General features: G+C 41.0%; 3 long non-coding RNA genes across 5 annotated transcripts in view; 1 reads left to right on the top strand and 2 right to left on the bottom strand.

Moving 5' to 3' along the window:
• The window catches only part of LOC134448305 (uncharacterized), a 1,158-nt gene extending 413 nt beyond the window's left edge, over positions 1–745 (top strand). Inside the window, exon 2 of the long non-coding RNA XR_010034729.1 lies at positions 379–745. This is a non-coding gene — a long non-coding RNA (uncharacterized LOC134448305). The remainder of the gene's footprint in view (positions 1–378) is intronic.
• A 655-nt stretch (positions 746–1,400) lies between these two features.
• Positions 1,401–4,218, bottom strand: LOC134448295 (uncharacterized). Of its 2 annotated transcripts, XR_010034725.1 has the most exons (5): positions 3,668–4,218; positions 3,017–3,069; positions 2,330–2,510; positions 1,858–1,953; positions 1,401–1,522 (listed from the first exon to the last, which is right to left on the bottom strand). It is a non-coding gene; the product is annotated as an uncharacterized LOC134448295 (long non-coding RNA). The 2 variants fall into 2 exon arrangements; XR_010034724.1 differs by lacking the exon at positions 3,668–4,218 and having other exon boundaries at positions 3,017–3,578.
• A 6,687-nt stretch (positions 4,219–10,905) lies between these two features.
• Positions 10,906–14,646, bottom strand: LOC134451601 (uncharacterized). Of its 2 annotated transcripts, XR_010035299.1 has the most exons (4): positions 14,419–14,646; positions 12,642–12,697; positions 11,574–11,733; positions 10,906–11,480 (listed from the first exon to the last, which is right to left on the bottom strand). It is a non-coding gene; the product is annotated as an uncharacterized LOC134451601 (long non-coding RNA). The 2 variants fall into 2 exon arrangements; XR_010035298.1 differs by lacking the exon at positions 14,419–14,646 and having other exon boundaries at positions 12,642–13,005.
• Between the last annotated feature and the right edge of the window lie 284 nt (positions 14,647–14,930).

Here is a 14,930-nt window from a genome sequence, read left to right as displayed (position 1 = left end):
ATTTTAGCTTAGCATCTAACGTGAGCCAGCCGAGTGGCGAAAGACCTAGCTTACTATAAGTTACTTCACCACGTTGTAATGTAGCCGCAATTAAAGATAAATGGGAAGTTAGGCTACAAACAGAGCTGTACACAGAAAATGCAGATGTGTCTTTGGGGTCGGCGTACCGTTTGGCAAAACATAATCCATGTCAGCAATACTCAGTATCAACATTGCTTTTGTATGAGAGCTCAGAATGCTCCAATTTTCATGTTGTACATCTGCGTAAAATATTGTTTGGTTTGTGTCTGCCACACCAAGTTAATCCTCTACGGACATTTGTAAATAACTTTGAATGTTTGGGCATCAAATGACATGCAAAACCTTTCCGTTTGACAGACAAACCATGGACGCTGAAGAAAGGCTCCTCGACGCCAAGCTGTCATCCGGAAGATTGAAGATGAAGATTGCCGCGTCGAGCAGTCATCATGACCATTTTTTTTGCTGATCCCCCCCAGTTTTTGAAAAGATTCAGAATACAAAATCACTCTTAGAAGTAGACGGTATGGTAAACAAACCAAAGTTAACACCTTTCAGTTAGTAAAACTGGCCTACAGTAGGCTATGACTAAACATCTGGGTGTTTTGTATGCTTGACATAAAGATTAAAATGAAATATTCACCCTTATGTTCAGCTTTTTAAACTTGCAAATCATGGAGTGGACATTCTTCCCCAAGCTTGTAAGAAATGCATTACTTCAATCACACAGTGTCTCCCAACTTCTTTTTTGTCTCATGTACCCCCTAAGCATTTTTGTCATACCATGAGTACCCCCTCCCTCATGCTCTAGTCTACTGTATATATTCCTCTATCCCAGTGGTTCCCAACCTTTTTCTTCAGGGACCCATATTTTTACCATTGTAAGCTTTGGTGACCCAATCATGCCAGCGCCCACGCGAGAGGGAGTCCCAGGCGAGAGGGAGTCCTGCGGAAACTCATTAGAAAATTGTATTCCTCAATTTGTCTTCAGTCAAATATAGAATGACTGTTTAATGTGTCGCTTACATTTTGTTGCCTCTATGCATATATCAGTTTAAAAGCTTTACTTTGTCATATATTCAACATGGGCTATATGGTATTAAAACGAAACCCCTTAAAATCAAGAGGGCTTCGCGACCCACTGTGGATCTTTGGCGACCCATAAGTTGGGTCCCGACCCATAGGTTAGGAACCACTGCTCTATCCCAATATGATTATGCTCCATACATTTCTTTTTATTGATACCTGCCAATGCATGTACCACCTGCATTGTGTTCACGTACCCCTAGTGGTACATGTACCCCTGGTTGGGAAACACCGATCTAAACAGTTGTAACAATAGTGTGTTAACCAATATTACAAATTAAACAAAATGTGCGGGCTGCTGTATATAAGCATTTATTAACTGTGTTTCATAATTGCAATGGTTTTTGAAGCTGGTTCTGCATATCGGATCCTCTGTGGTGGTAGGATGCAGGCAGTAGCGTACTGTGCACATCTTCAGCTGTAACGATAAATACAAATCTATTTTTAAAAAATAATTAATGTAACATTAACATAATTGAAGCATATCACTGGTATATATAGAGTAACTATAACATTTCAGTGTCTACAAATGTCTACATTTGTTTAAAAAGGAAAAACCCATGAACATCCTTCTCAAAAAAGTTTTGGGTGCAGGACTAACAAAGTCAAATGACAACTGAAAATTAAGTCTGCTCACCAAGCTCCTGTTTTACTTATTTAATGTGATGAGCTTGAAGTGCAGACTTGATTTTCAGTTTTCAAATGTCTTTATTGTCCCATTACATCTGCAGAAATATGGGGGTGTACACTCACTTGTGTAATACACTATAGATGTAAACAGAGACGTTGTCCAAGTCCTTGGTCATGTGATACCTGCTGCAGTGTACTCCACGTCTTCAGACCGCTCCGCTGTAAATAAAATAATGGCATATGAAGTGTGATGAGAATACGTCACCGTTTGATACACCAAAACCGTAGGTTCATGGGAAGAAAACACAATAGATAAGGAGATGGGCTGCTCATGTTTCAAAGCATGCTGCCTAATCAGTGAAAATCATGGGGTGGTAGTTTCATGGTGTGGGCATGCATATCTGTCAATAGAATTGGTACCCTTGTAATTATTGAAGATAGTGGCTACTGACAAATGCTAAGAGTTTACTACGCTTGATGTATACTTTTATCCAGTCCAATTACTTTTTGTCCCTTCAAATTGGGAGGCACATGTAAAAATAAGTGATAAGCTTTGGATGAAAGCATTGGCTGAGTGTAGTGTAATGTTACATACCGGGTACTATATATCATAGATGGCAGCAGGCTGGTCGGGTCCTCAGTTGTGCACTGGCAACAGTGGCTGGTCCTTGTCCGTGTCTCTATGGGGCCTCTTCTCAGGTCGGAGTGACAATCCTTGATGATGTTGACTATGGTGAGACCTGCTGGCGTGTAGCCTACTGTACATTTTCAGACATCTGTAAAGAAAATGATGACAAACGAAGGGTGATGAGAACAACATATATTTCATTACTCACAAGCAGGTAATTGGAGTGCTTCTGGGTCTTCACCTTTTTTCCTTGGTGCTCATCAGTGTAGAGGCTCTCAAACTTGGTCCAGGAAGACAGATGCTGAGGCACTCAAGGTTGCAATTCTTTAAAAAAAAAACTTTTTTATTTGGCTACAATGCCTACGCGTTTCGGCCCTTATGGCCTTCTTCAGGGCGTATCAAGGATACAAGCTTGATACGCCCTGAAGAAGGCCATAAGGGCCGAAACGCGTAGGCATTGTAGCCAAATAAAAAAGTAAAAAAATTGCAACCTTGAGTGCCTCAGCATCTGTCTTCCTGGACTATATTTCATTACTATTTTATTACTAATATATAAACACATGCAGAGTAAGCAGATGATGGTGTTAGCTTTACATTGGAAGGTCTCTGGTCTTAACTCAGGAGCATACTTTAAAGATTTGAAACTTTACTTACCTGACAGTGAGTCCTGGCTCTGTTTTCCAGGTGAAGTGTGGTTTGTTGTTTGCCTACAGAATGAAACCATGTCACATGAGGATGGGGAAATGTTTACTACACAATGCACTCGTCAGTAGGCCTACAATTAAACATTAATGACACAATTTGCATTACACTATGCACTCGTCACTCAGTACAGTCAACATTAATGACGCAATTTGCATACTGAAAACGAACGTACCAATGACCATCATTTCATCACCAACTAGCAACTTGGCAATTTGGCAACACAGAAACAAACAATATTTAACAGTTGACGGAGGAACACAGCTAGACTACGTTGCTTTTCCGATGTGGCCACTGGCCAGCATAGTGCCAGAATGGTAGTGAAATGTTTACTCATCTTGATGTAAGGACTTGGCTACGGTACGGAAGGAGGGAATTACACCTGACGCACGCCAAACAGACACATTTTGCTTTCAAAAGCAATGGCATTCAAATTATAATTAAGTTACTTGACAAGCCGACAGATCATCAAACACTGAAAGATCAGCATGCTGCCTTGGGCTAATAACAAGCTAGCATTGTTGTACGTGTTTGTTTAACAAAGCTCAGTCATTTTGGTCAATCAGCCACGTATAGGCCTATACATGTTTTTATTTTACTTACCAAAACTGCAGAGGTCCTTACAGAGTACGGAGAAGTACATCCAAAAGTACAACAACGCATATTTGTGGAGAAAGTGTACCAAAATTAAATAACCCAATCGCAGTAATGAAGCTGTTGAAAGCAGAGCTGGTTGAAAGTAATGCAGCAGGGAGGGAGGGGGCTTCCCCTGGAGACGCCGCGAGACTCGCCCTTCTCCTTGACAACGGCCTGCCTGTCAATCAAAACAATAATTCTAAAGAATGGCAACTGCCAATCAACCCAAATAGCCATGCTCATTGGTCATTTAAACTATTTTAATAGCTTTCTTAAATAAAGGGTCAGCCCGAAAAAAATATCTGGGTTGTTTGGGAGGGAGGGGAGACTACCGTTTTAACGAAACAGGGCCGACTCGGCAAGAATTGCCTAGGAACTATATGGCTTCAAGTCCACCATAGAGATACATGGAAAAAGGCGCTCTACTTCCTTCTTCCGCCCAAAAATCGTCCCATGTCCCGCCCCCAGCCGTTGCTTCACAACACATCGAACATCCGCAGTCCAGTTATACTATACACGTCAGTGTCCTGAGCTGTAAGCCATGTGGACTGTAAGTGTGTGTGTGTGTGTGCTTGTGTTGCTCGTTCGTGAAATTCCGTGTGTGTGTGTGTGTGTGTGTGTGTGCATGTGTGTGTGTGTGTGTGTGTGTGCGTGTGCGTGTGTGTGTGTTTGTGTGTGTGTGTGTGTGTGTGTGCATGAACAACAGTAGCCTATACATTTATACATGTTGGTGTCCTTATTCGTATTTTTTAAGGTAGGTGTGTCTGTGTGTGTGTGTGTGTGTGTGTGTGTGCTTCTTTCTCTCTCTCTCTCTCTCTCTCTCTCTCTCTCTCTCTCTCTCTCTCTCTCTCTCTCTCTCTCTCTCTCTGTATGTCTAGTGTCTACTGACAGCTTTGACACGTACACACATGTATGCAATATCATAAATATGTATGGGTGAGAGATCAGGGGCCTTCTGTATAGGTCTATAGGTGCACAAGAGTGTGTGTGTGTGTGTGTTTGCGTGCATGTGTTTGCGTGTGTGTGTGTGTGTGTGTGTGTGTGTGTTTGCACGTATGTGTGTAGGCTACGTATGAGTCTGTCCGTATGCGCGTTTGTGTATCTGTATACGTGTATAGTATATGTATGTTTTGAGTGTAGCCATGTGTCTGCTCTGTGTTAGCATGTACAGTAAGAATGTAGTAGCACAGTCATACATATGGATGAGGCATCATTAAATCTCAGCACTGTACTGCATATATCCATACAAATCTCTGTTGTGTGTGTGTGTGTGTGTGTGTGTGTGTGTGTGTGTGTGTGTGTGTGTGTGTGTGTGTGTGTGTGTGTGTGTGTGTGTGTGTGTGTGTGTGTGTGTGTGTGTGTGTGTGTGTGTGTCTGCATTTATTTGTGTGTACATATGTGTGTGTGTACAGTACAGGCCAAAAGTGTGGACTCACCTTCTCATTTATGCATTCTCTTTATTTTCGTGGATTTTCATTGTGTATTTTCATGCAGGGCATCAAAACTGTGCTTGAACACATTGAGAATTACGTGCTTACCCAAAAATATCATTTTAGCTGTTGTCCAAAAGCAATGTCAGCTGTCTATCCACCTGACGTCAAAACGGCACAACTGATGACCCCACACATTTCAATAAGCTTATTTTTCCGTCTATTTTCAAATAAAAATGCCCAGTCAGTCATGTCAATCCTAATTTAATATTTAAGTCTTCCAATAATTCATTAGAATTGTAGAACTAAAATTTTCAGACCTAAAACCTAGTTTTGAAAACTTGCCAATACAAGCATTTTACAGACATTTCCTTGATCTGATATTGAGTCATAGCCAGTTACTTGGAGAGGTCAAACCTGTGTTGGAGGGAATCTGTGGCAGGGTTTTTCAGTTTTACTTTTACTTTTTGTATCACTGTTTCACCTAGATAACCAGCTATGCTGACCAAGTGACCCATTATCAGATCAAGAAAATCTTTCTTGTATTGCTTAAAATTGACTCGTCTGACTGGGTATTTTTACTTGAAAATAGACAGAAAAATAAACTTTTTGAAACATGTGGGGCTCTCAGCTTTGCTGTGTTGACGTCACTGTTTGGCATTTTTAAAATATTTGTTTAATAATTGTTTTTATTTTTAACACATTTTCATCTTGTTGCTACGCACAAAATTATACATGTGTTCATTCACAGTTTTGATGCCCTCCCTGAAAATTTACTAAGTTCTTTAAAAAGCCACAAAAATAAAGATAATTAATTAAATGAAAAGGTGAGTCCATACTTTTGGCCTGTACTGTACGTATGTTTGTGTATCTGTATACATAATACGGTTTGAGTGTAGCCCTGTGTGTGTGTGTGTGTGTGTGTGTGTGTGTGTGTGTGTGTGTGTGTGTGTGTGTGTGTGTGTGTGTGTGTGTGTGTGTGTGTGTGTGTGTGCCCGCATCCCTGTTTAAAAACGCATGTGTGTGTCTCTGGTGTTTTAGTGACTTCCACCAACAAAAACAAAACACAACATACCAAGGAAGTGGTTGATGGTCATGAAGACATGGGCCAGTCATGGTCAGGGAGGTTGTGGGTTCGAATCCCGTCCAGAGGAAAGAATGTGGGTCATATCGCACATTACTGAGCAAGGCCAGAGGTGTACACAAGTTTTGGTATATACAGTATAATTAGAAATTATGAGTAGTCTTACTGGTGTAATTACATCAATTGTATTTGACATTACATAATTTAAAGACTAGTTATTCCTCTCCGATTTCCTCTTTATCTCAGTAGGTGTAGCTTAAATAAACGTTGTTACCAAAAATGATACGTTTAAAAATTACGTTGATTTAAAAAATGAAATAGAAATCTGATGAGTGCTTCTTTATTCATTTACTTGTAAAGTTTGAGTTTATTCATCAACACATTCAAGCACCCAGTGTAGTGTAGTAGAATGGCTACGTTTCCATGACGTTTTTAATTCCGAATGAATAATTTATGGGCGTATTCAGACCAGGAAAGTCCGATAGTTCACTTTGTTTGGTCCGAAACTAATTTTAAAAATTTGGTGCGGTTGGCTTTCAGACTGTGTACATTTCAGTAAGCGGACCAAAATCGACAAGAAAGCCACGCGCCCTGAGGTCGTTCAGCTATTGGTCAGAAACGACACGCGCAACAAGTTAAGGCTATACCAAATAGGCCTACAAGCATCCAAAGAGTTCAGCGGCATGTAAAATAAACGTTCACGGCATGTATGGCATAGCGCTCACACGAAATATAGCGCAGACTATCTGAAGCTCATGACATGAAGGGAGTCTTCCTGAAAGCCAATTGATTGATCCCGCGAGTTGGGATGGCCACATTTTATCCCTGTTTCTTTCTTTCTTTCTTTCTTATAATGTCATATAGCGTGCGGGCGAGATTGCTGGCTGGTTTAGTCATCAATATTAGGATAACCACCTCCCTGCAATCAGTGTTTTACACTTGGGTTGTCTGGGAAAGACGCAAAACAGGCTCAATGTGAAACATTGGCGAGCTTATTCTAAGCACCACGCCACGCTTTCTTCTCGAAAATAAACAGTGCGCTCCACTGCCATTTGGATACGTTTGTATTGGAATATTGGCTAGGCCTACCATTTGCAGCAATATTTCACGCACTCCATCAAGAAAAAAGTAACATCATGAGCACGGGCATAGCGTTTGGATCATACAAACTTGCCAACATGCCACCACAGCGGGTAAATTAATGAATTACCTTTGTTGTCTTCATCACAACTTCTTCAAGTAGCCTAGGCTATTCCACTAGCCTACATCCATCCAACGCACAGCTAGCAAGCCAGGGGGATAAGTGCCAACGTCGTAATTATTGCTATCATTATCAGAATCCATACTGTGCGGACTACAGTGTTTTCTTCCGTTTCTTCAGTAGATGCTTTTCGGATTTGCCCCAATCAACATTTAAAATGCTGTGATAGGTAAATTAACAGTCTCTTTTTCCTTTCCTGTGCTCCACTGACAAGCCATCCTCATTGAAAATATGAATGACCGTAGCCTACAATAATGTAGGCCTAGCCTACGCCCACGATTGCGATAGTTTAGGCTATTATTTTATTAATATTAATATTGTTGCAAACAAACCACTCTGTCGAATTTACACCAAAGACATGGACATGACAAGTTGTGGAGTCGCTTTGTTTACACTCTGTTTCCCATTAATCTCGAAAAACGACGGAAGCTCCCGAGGTACAAAAAAGCAAAAAGTCTGGGATTAGGTCCGGTCTGCTTTCACACCTCCAAAAGGTCCGCACCATACCAGGGATCGTTTGATCCGGACCGAGTCCGACCTTTCAGCTCGGTCTCAGTCCGCTTGTTTGGTCCGGACCAGGATTCGCTGGTTTGTATTCAGACCATCCCAAAAGGTCCGAACCTGATCCGTTTGGTCCTTTGGTCCGGACCAAACGTGGTAGGTGTGAATACGCCCAAGAATTAAATAGTTCCATCGAGTTAACTTTGATCTTTCATTTAATTCTGAATTGTGAAATGTTTACTTGACGTTTTTCAAAGCAGAATTAAGCTTCATTCAGAGTTACAGTGAGTCATGTAAACAAGGCCAATGTGTTTCCTCATCTTTCTACTCATACTGTATGGCCACATGTTTCCAACCTTTTCGACCACATCTGGGTGATTCAATCAATCACGCTAGGCTGGTTATGTTCCATTCCATTTATATGTCACAAAAATACAAAACGGAAGCATTTGTCCCCTTGAGGTTTCATTCTCAAGTGACAACTCATCACTCACCAATTTGACACTTCCTATTTACCTCTGGCTCCTCCCCCTCTGGTCAGAGGATGATGTCACTTCCTTTGTTTTGACTTATGTGGCTGGCTTCTCTGCTTCCCTCCAGGCCTGAGTTCTCTCTCATAATGAGCCAGTGATGGTGTGATGTGGTTTGTGTGTGTGTGTGTGTGTGTGTGTGTGTGTGTGTGTGTGTGTGTGTGTGCGTGTGCGTGTGAGTGTTTCGGTGTGTGTGTGTGTGTGTGTGTGTGTGTGTGTGTGTGTGTGTGTGTGTGTGTGTGTGTGTGTGTGTGTGTGTGTGCCAGTCATTATAGGGGGAAAACAATAGCTCTGTATCCACCCACACATCTTCCGACCAAAGAGCATCTCACCACCTGCCAATGTGCAATGACTTCCTCAAATTGATTTGCACAACTGCCCAGTTATTGTTACTTTGTTAAAGCAGCACTATGTAACATTTTGTATTAGTTCTGCCAGGTCCATTACAGTCAAGAAAAACAAGACAAGAAATTGGGAATGCAATTTCTTTATCGAATAGTTACGAATGAGATGCAGTATGGTCCTGGGTTCAAAAGATTGAATCGCGATCCAATATCGATTCACATTCGAAAAGGGCAATATCGATTCACAACTTTGTGGATCGATCTTTTGAAGATCATTATATGCGCTATTTTCTCATCCACATCCTGTAGCTCTCTTCCACAGTTTCCCACTTATTTCTCACATACCAAGGTATTTCATGTTTGTGTGGGCATCAAAGGCTGAGATATTTAGGTTTTTATAACCGGTCTTAGAATTCTAGGCATAAATGGGTTAAAGTGACAGCCCAGCAATACAAAAGATCGATATCGAATCGAATCGGATCGTGGATCGAATCGGATCGTAGCCTTCTGGATCGGAATCGAATCGATCCAGGAAATTTGGATCGATTCCCAGCCCTAAGATGCAGTATGATACTGTCCAGAGGAGTCCCTTGGTTGTCCTTGAGCACACACAAACACACACATGCACACATAAAGTACAAACACACACACACTACCCAGGTCTCAGAGAGCTTCTGCACTGTAAAAAGATATCTATAGGATTTACTCAATTTAATTGGTGTAAGGATTTCCACAGTCCTAAATAGAGTATTACGTACCCCTACATATTCAGTTAAGATTAACCAATTCCAGAAGTTCTGTTATACTGACCACATCAAAGTAAAAAATACTGGAAAAAATGGGGTAACATTTACTCATTTCAGGTAGCTTTTTATCACCACTTGTTACTGTTAAAAATTGGTTAAAATTTACTCATTTCATGTAGCTTTTTATTAACACCTATTACTGATAAAAAATGAGTTAACGTTTACTCATTTCAGGTAGCTTTTTATTACCACTTGTTACTGTTAAAAATTGGTTAAAATTTACTCATTTCATGTAGCTTTTTATTAACACCTATTACTGATAAAAATGGGTTAACGTTTACTCATTTCATGGAGCCTTTTAGTATTACTGCTTATTTATCAACTGTTAATTATTCTGATTACTTTATTGCTGTGTTATTCTTATTCCTATTAACCAGAGGTGAAAAGAGTACTAAAATATTTTACTCTGAGTAAAATATTTTAGTACTCTTTTCACCTCTGGTTAATAGGAATAAGAAAAACACAACAATAAAGTAATCAGAATAATTACTCTGTTGAAATTGTACTCAATCACAAGTAAATGTACCATTGAAAGAATCTACTTAGGTAAAAATAAAAAGTATATCATTTAAAATTAAAATAAACTTTGAGAAAAACTAAAAAGTTACTTTTTAACAATCAGTGTTTTCTGCCTCTACTGTGTTGTGCAAACGTCCACCAGGGAAATTACACTTACGACAAACCTGTGCATATCAACCAAGATGTTTTATTTAAAGGGATATCGCCAACAGGAAAATGTGAAAAATGAGCAGATACACATTTCATTCACGGGTTTCCCCTGGAGTATGGTAACCATAGTCAATAGGCATAATTCGATGTTAGCTGGCCTCTGTCCTGGGACCCTGCGGAGATCATGCGGCACGAGATCCGCTTCCACTCCATAAGTGTAGGGGACATGTAGCTGGGTGATCCAGTGAGATGAGGGAGTAGGAGGAGGTGCTGGGACAATTAGGATAGCCTTTGCGCATGACAGGGGAAGGAGGGAAGGAGGGATTTAAATTTACGCGAAGGCGGAAGCTAGACATGGCAACTGTCAATAACTCTCAGACTTCCTCCAGAACTAGGTTTATATAAACAATATGTAGAATTTGTAGCAGTTTTTGACAGAAATAGTCAAATTTTGTTCCGTTTTCACTTTGTTACTGATAAAGGCACATCAGTGTATACTGTTCTACCATAAACTGCACACATAAGAGGGTACCAGTTTCTTTTAAGAAAGGATATCAGTTCCAGTCTATCTGGTGTCCAGGACAACAGTTTCAAACAAACGGGCTGCTCTACTTTTCAAAGACTAAATCCAAGAATACTCAGAATTCGTTTTACTCTTTGAGGAAGACATACAGCAGTGAAACATCAGAGTCCAACCATACTGATAACATTGCAAAGATCTCCTACTTATTACAAAATCACTTGTTTAGTGGTAAATAGTTGGGATACGGGACAATTAACCGGTCAGGCCACTCAGAGAAACCATTAGCAATTACAGCATACTGTATACTGGAGAGGCCAGTAGAGCTGCAAACTGGCTCACAGAGACCGGAGGTGCTGTGGACGTTGAAGGCACGGTGGATGGTGGCAGGGATGACCCAGGTGCTGCAGGCACAGTGATGGCTGGCAGCATGGTGGGGAGTGGCACGGATGACCCAGGCGCTGCAGGCACGGTGATGGCTGGCGGCACGGATGACCCAAAAGGTGGATGGTGGCAGGGACAACCCAGAGCATGGCAGTATGGTGGAAAGAGCTGCTGCACCGAGTGGAGGGACTTCAGGGATGGGCACAGTGAAGTCCTCAACCTTTTCATGATTGTCCTCCACTGTGATGACCCTTTAACAATAACACGTACTGATTACTACATATGCGAGTGAAATACAGTATGCCAAAAAGAGTAAAAAGATAATGGACAGAAAAACAACGTACAGTGCCTGTATTTATATGCCCAGTATCTCCTCTCGTTCCTCTTCAGGACCATCATCTCAGGTGTGACCACAGAACACTGTCGCCTTCTTTCATCAGGCTGCCCTTCTCCCGCTCCTGGGTCTTCTCAATGTTGTCAGTTGTCACGCACCTGAACACAACCCTGTGACAAGATACACTATTAAGAATACTCATTGGTTAAACTTTTTTTCTTTAAAAGGTACATTCTATGGTCTGTTTTGGTCATCTGTCTAGAGCTGAAAAAGTAAAGGGGTTGAGTTATTAGTAACAGTTGTGACCAATCCACAGTGTATTTGCCCTCTACACAGCTCTTGACAGCTTCACATAGAAGTTAAGTCATCAGACTGCTCACGCATTGTTGTTTCAAACACACAAACACGCACAGACAGTGCAGACCCTAAAGAGAGAAGACCTGCCGTCTTTTTTTTAAATAGAGACCCTAAAAAGAACACTTGTTACGCTATTCTATGGGAATAGGCTGTTTCAGAACATAGGAGTTTGTTTCAAGAAATTTAAGAACGACCGGACTGAGGCCACCATAAGGAATGAGCGGTGCCCACTTCATATCTGAAGTTAACGTGACCATCCATTTGCTTATTTCAGAAATAACACCTGGCTAGTTTCTTTACAAATGTGCATACATGGTCCATTGTGCTCCAACAATGAGAGCGCAGCTTGATTATGTCACATCTGTATGCAAACAGTAAAGGGATCTATTGACCTCAAAGGTGCACTGTGAAATGTATTTGGCAGTCTCGTTCCATAATTCATGCGGCCCAGTCATAAATCTTTTTCACTGATTCTTACCACCACCATCAAATTCAAAATATTCTCTATGACTGCGCAAATTGCAATATTAGGTATAATAGTCCTAACTGTAAATATGAGTTTATTATTTAGTTGCAAAATCTACTCTGCCACCATCCTACACAGTGCACAGTGCAACAAGGACAGCAAGCCTGAGTGAGTGAAAATGGCTATTCATAAACAAATAACATGACAGTGTTATGGCCTTTAAGTCTGTTTATTTTTCTTCAGTCGGCGACTTACCCTGTTCCAGAATGACTTCAGGACAACCATGCATATAAAAGATGCAACACCACTGCCTGAAACACATATTAAAAGCACATAACAATTAAGTTACAAGTAAGTCATTCTTGGTCATTAATATGACTTGCCACACACCACATAGGCTGTAGCTTACATGAGAGGTAAGCAGTTACCGCCTTTTCTCAACTCCTGCAGTAGGCAGAAGCAGAACACCTTCATTATGCACAAAACATTGTGAATAATTTGACATGGATAAAGTTTAAGAAGTTGTACTTTTACACTCGATTCTTATGTAAACATTTCTACTCCTTGCAATTGCTATCCGTTTTGAAGCATTTGTTTCACTTTTTATACTAGTTATGAAAATATAGGCTACCGGTCTCTTTTCGTTGGACTGCCCTTCCTAATGTCAAACGTCATCACTTCGGTACAACTGAAGTGTGTGCGAACTGCGGAGACCAGCGAGAGAGAGAGAGAGAGAGAGAGAGAGAGAAGGGCTGTGCTTATGGAACCTGCGCGTGTCTGTTCATAGCGAGTCCTTTGACTATGAAAGCAACTATCAAACTATCGTTGTCAAAACTAACCCTGAGATTGAGTTTGCAACGTCCAACAAAAAATAACTGACTTCATGTTAGGTGATGTTATGACCGTGGATGATCACATGTACTATGATACATTTACAACAAACTAATCAATGTCTCCTCGCAATGTTAACGGATTGATCCTTTGATAGCGTTTATGCTCAGCAGGATTTAGCATGTCTAGGGTAGCGTTGTTTAAAAAGTTATTTGATGATCGATTCCTCTCGCTCCCCCTCTCCCTCCCAGTAACACAGGCAGGCACCCGGCATGCACACACCGTCTGTCTCGCTCCCCATCTTCAAACTGTCATTCAAACTAAGAATGTCTACGATTATGATTAATAATACAAAAAGTCTTTAGTTGACTCGGCACGGAGGCATCCCAGAATGATGACTGTTTACGCACACTGCTAGTTGATATGAATCATTTCGTCGCGCATTTCATTGATTTGAAAACTTGGTGACCATAGGAATTTACACATTTTTAAAACAACATTCAAAGAGGACGATTCGCGACGGGAACTGCTGAAAGACTTACGATGAAGGATTCAGTGACCAGCTACAAACGTAGCCGTTCCATGTTGAATGGATTTATTGTGGAGAATGAAATAGTGAAGTAATGTGCCGTTCGTAGTCTGTCTACGAGCACAGTCCTTTAGGTGCATGCATGTAACTTGTAAGATTATCACACTACAGGCTTGTGTGAAAGCAAAAAAGGAGGCTATCTTGTAGAATGTTCTCCTCCGTGCTTTCGCGTGATGCAGAGCATCAAGTGGCAGTGGCAGCGCAAACAGTGGATGGAACATTCGGCAACAAATATTTGTAGAACGACACACGAGGTCAGGTCACCACCAGCAGCCAGTCCCAGTCTGCGCGCCAAAACTAGCCAACAAGGCAACATTTGAGAATGGAAAAAAACTCGGCTGCAGTGGGTTTCATTCTACAACATTTTGAAATTGGTAGTGCTATCCGTTCATCTTGAACACAGGGCATACTTGTTGCCTTTTCCAAACGAAGTTTGAACGGCAGCTTGTATGGTCCATTGACCTGTCTGCCCAGTGCGTTGCTGATAGCAGCTGCCTGAGTCACAGTCAGACAGTTATTACGAGCCAACTACAACTCTAGCGTGATTTAGTTTCCTTTTGATCACTGTTCATGTTTTGTATCCCATGTTTAATGCACGACTGGCCAGCTTACCTTCTGAATTTGTCCCGTCCATTGGAAGTTAACTTCATCCGCTGCGAGGCTCGCCACAGTCGCCGGTTGATTCTTCTTCCAATGAAGTCCCAGAAAGCAATGCGCATTGCGGGCCTTAACCAATTTCAATAGGTAGTTTTGACAGAGACGGTTTGGGTCATACTAGCCAATAGTATTAGTTACAGTGTTGGAATGTAAATTGGGTAAAGTTTAGTCATTTATAGGTAGTTTCGACACTAGCCATTAGTATTAGTTATAGCGTATGAATGCAAATTAGGTATAGTTTAGTCATTTCTCACCAGTACTAAGTCCTACTCCTTATTTATGTTTATAGGTAGAGTGAGTATATTATACCCCTTGCATCAGAGTAACCTCAGCAACCTAATTTGTTGGGGTAAAAAATATCAATTTTTTGTCAGTGAAATGTACTGCCCCTCAAAATCGTTTTTATCAGTGTGCGATAGAGTATGAGCGATAGAGTATGCCCATTAAAAGAAGAATGCAAACATTCC

This window comes from Engraulis encrasicolus, chromosome 1 (genome assembly GCF_034702125.1).
Source record: "Engraulis encrasicolus isolate BLACKSEA-1 chromosome 1, IST_EnEncr_1.0, whole genome shotgun sequence".
Lineage (NCBI taxonomy): Eukaryota > Metazoa > Chordata > Actinopteri > Clupeiformes > Engraulidae > Engraulis > Engraulis encrasicolus.
The sequence above is the reverse complement of the archived record's forward strand: the minus strand, read 5'-3'. Positions and strand labels throughout refer to the sequence as shown.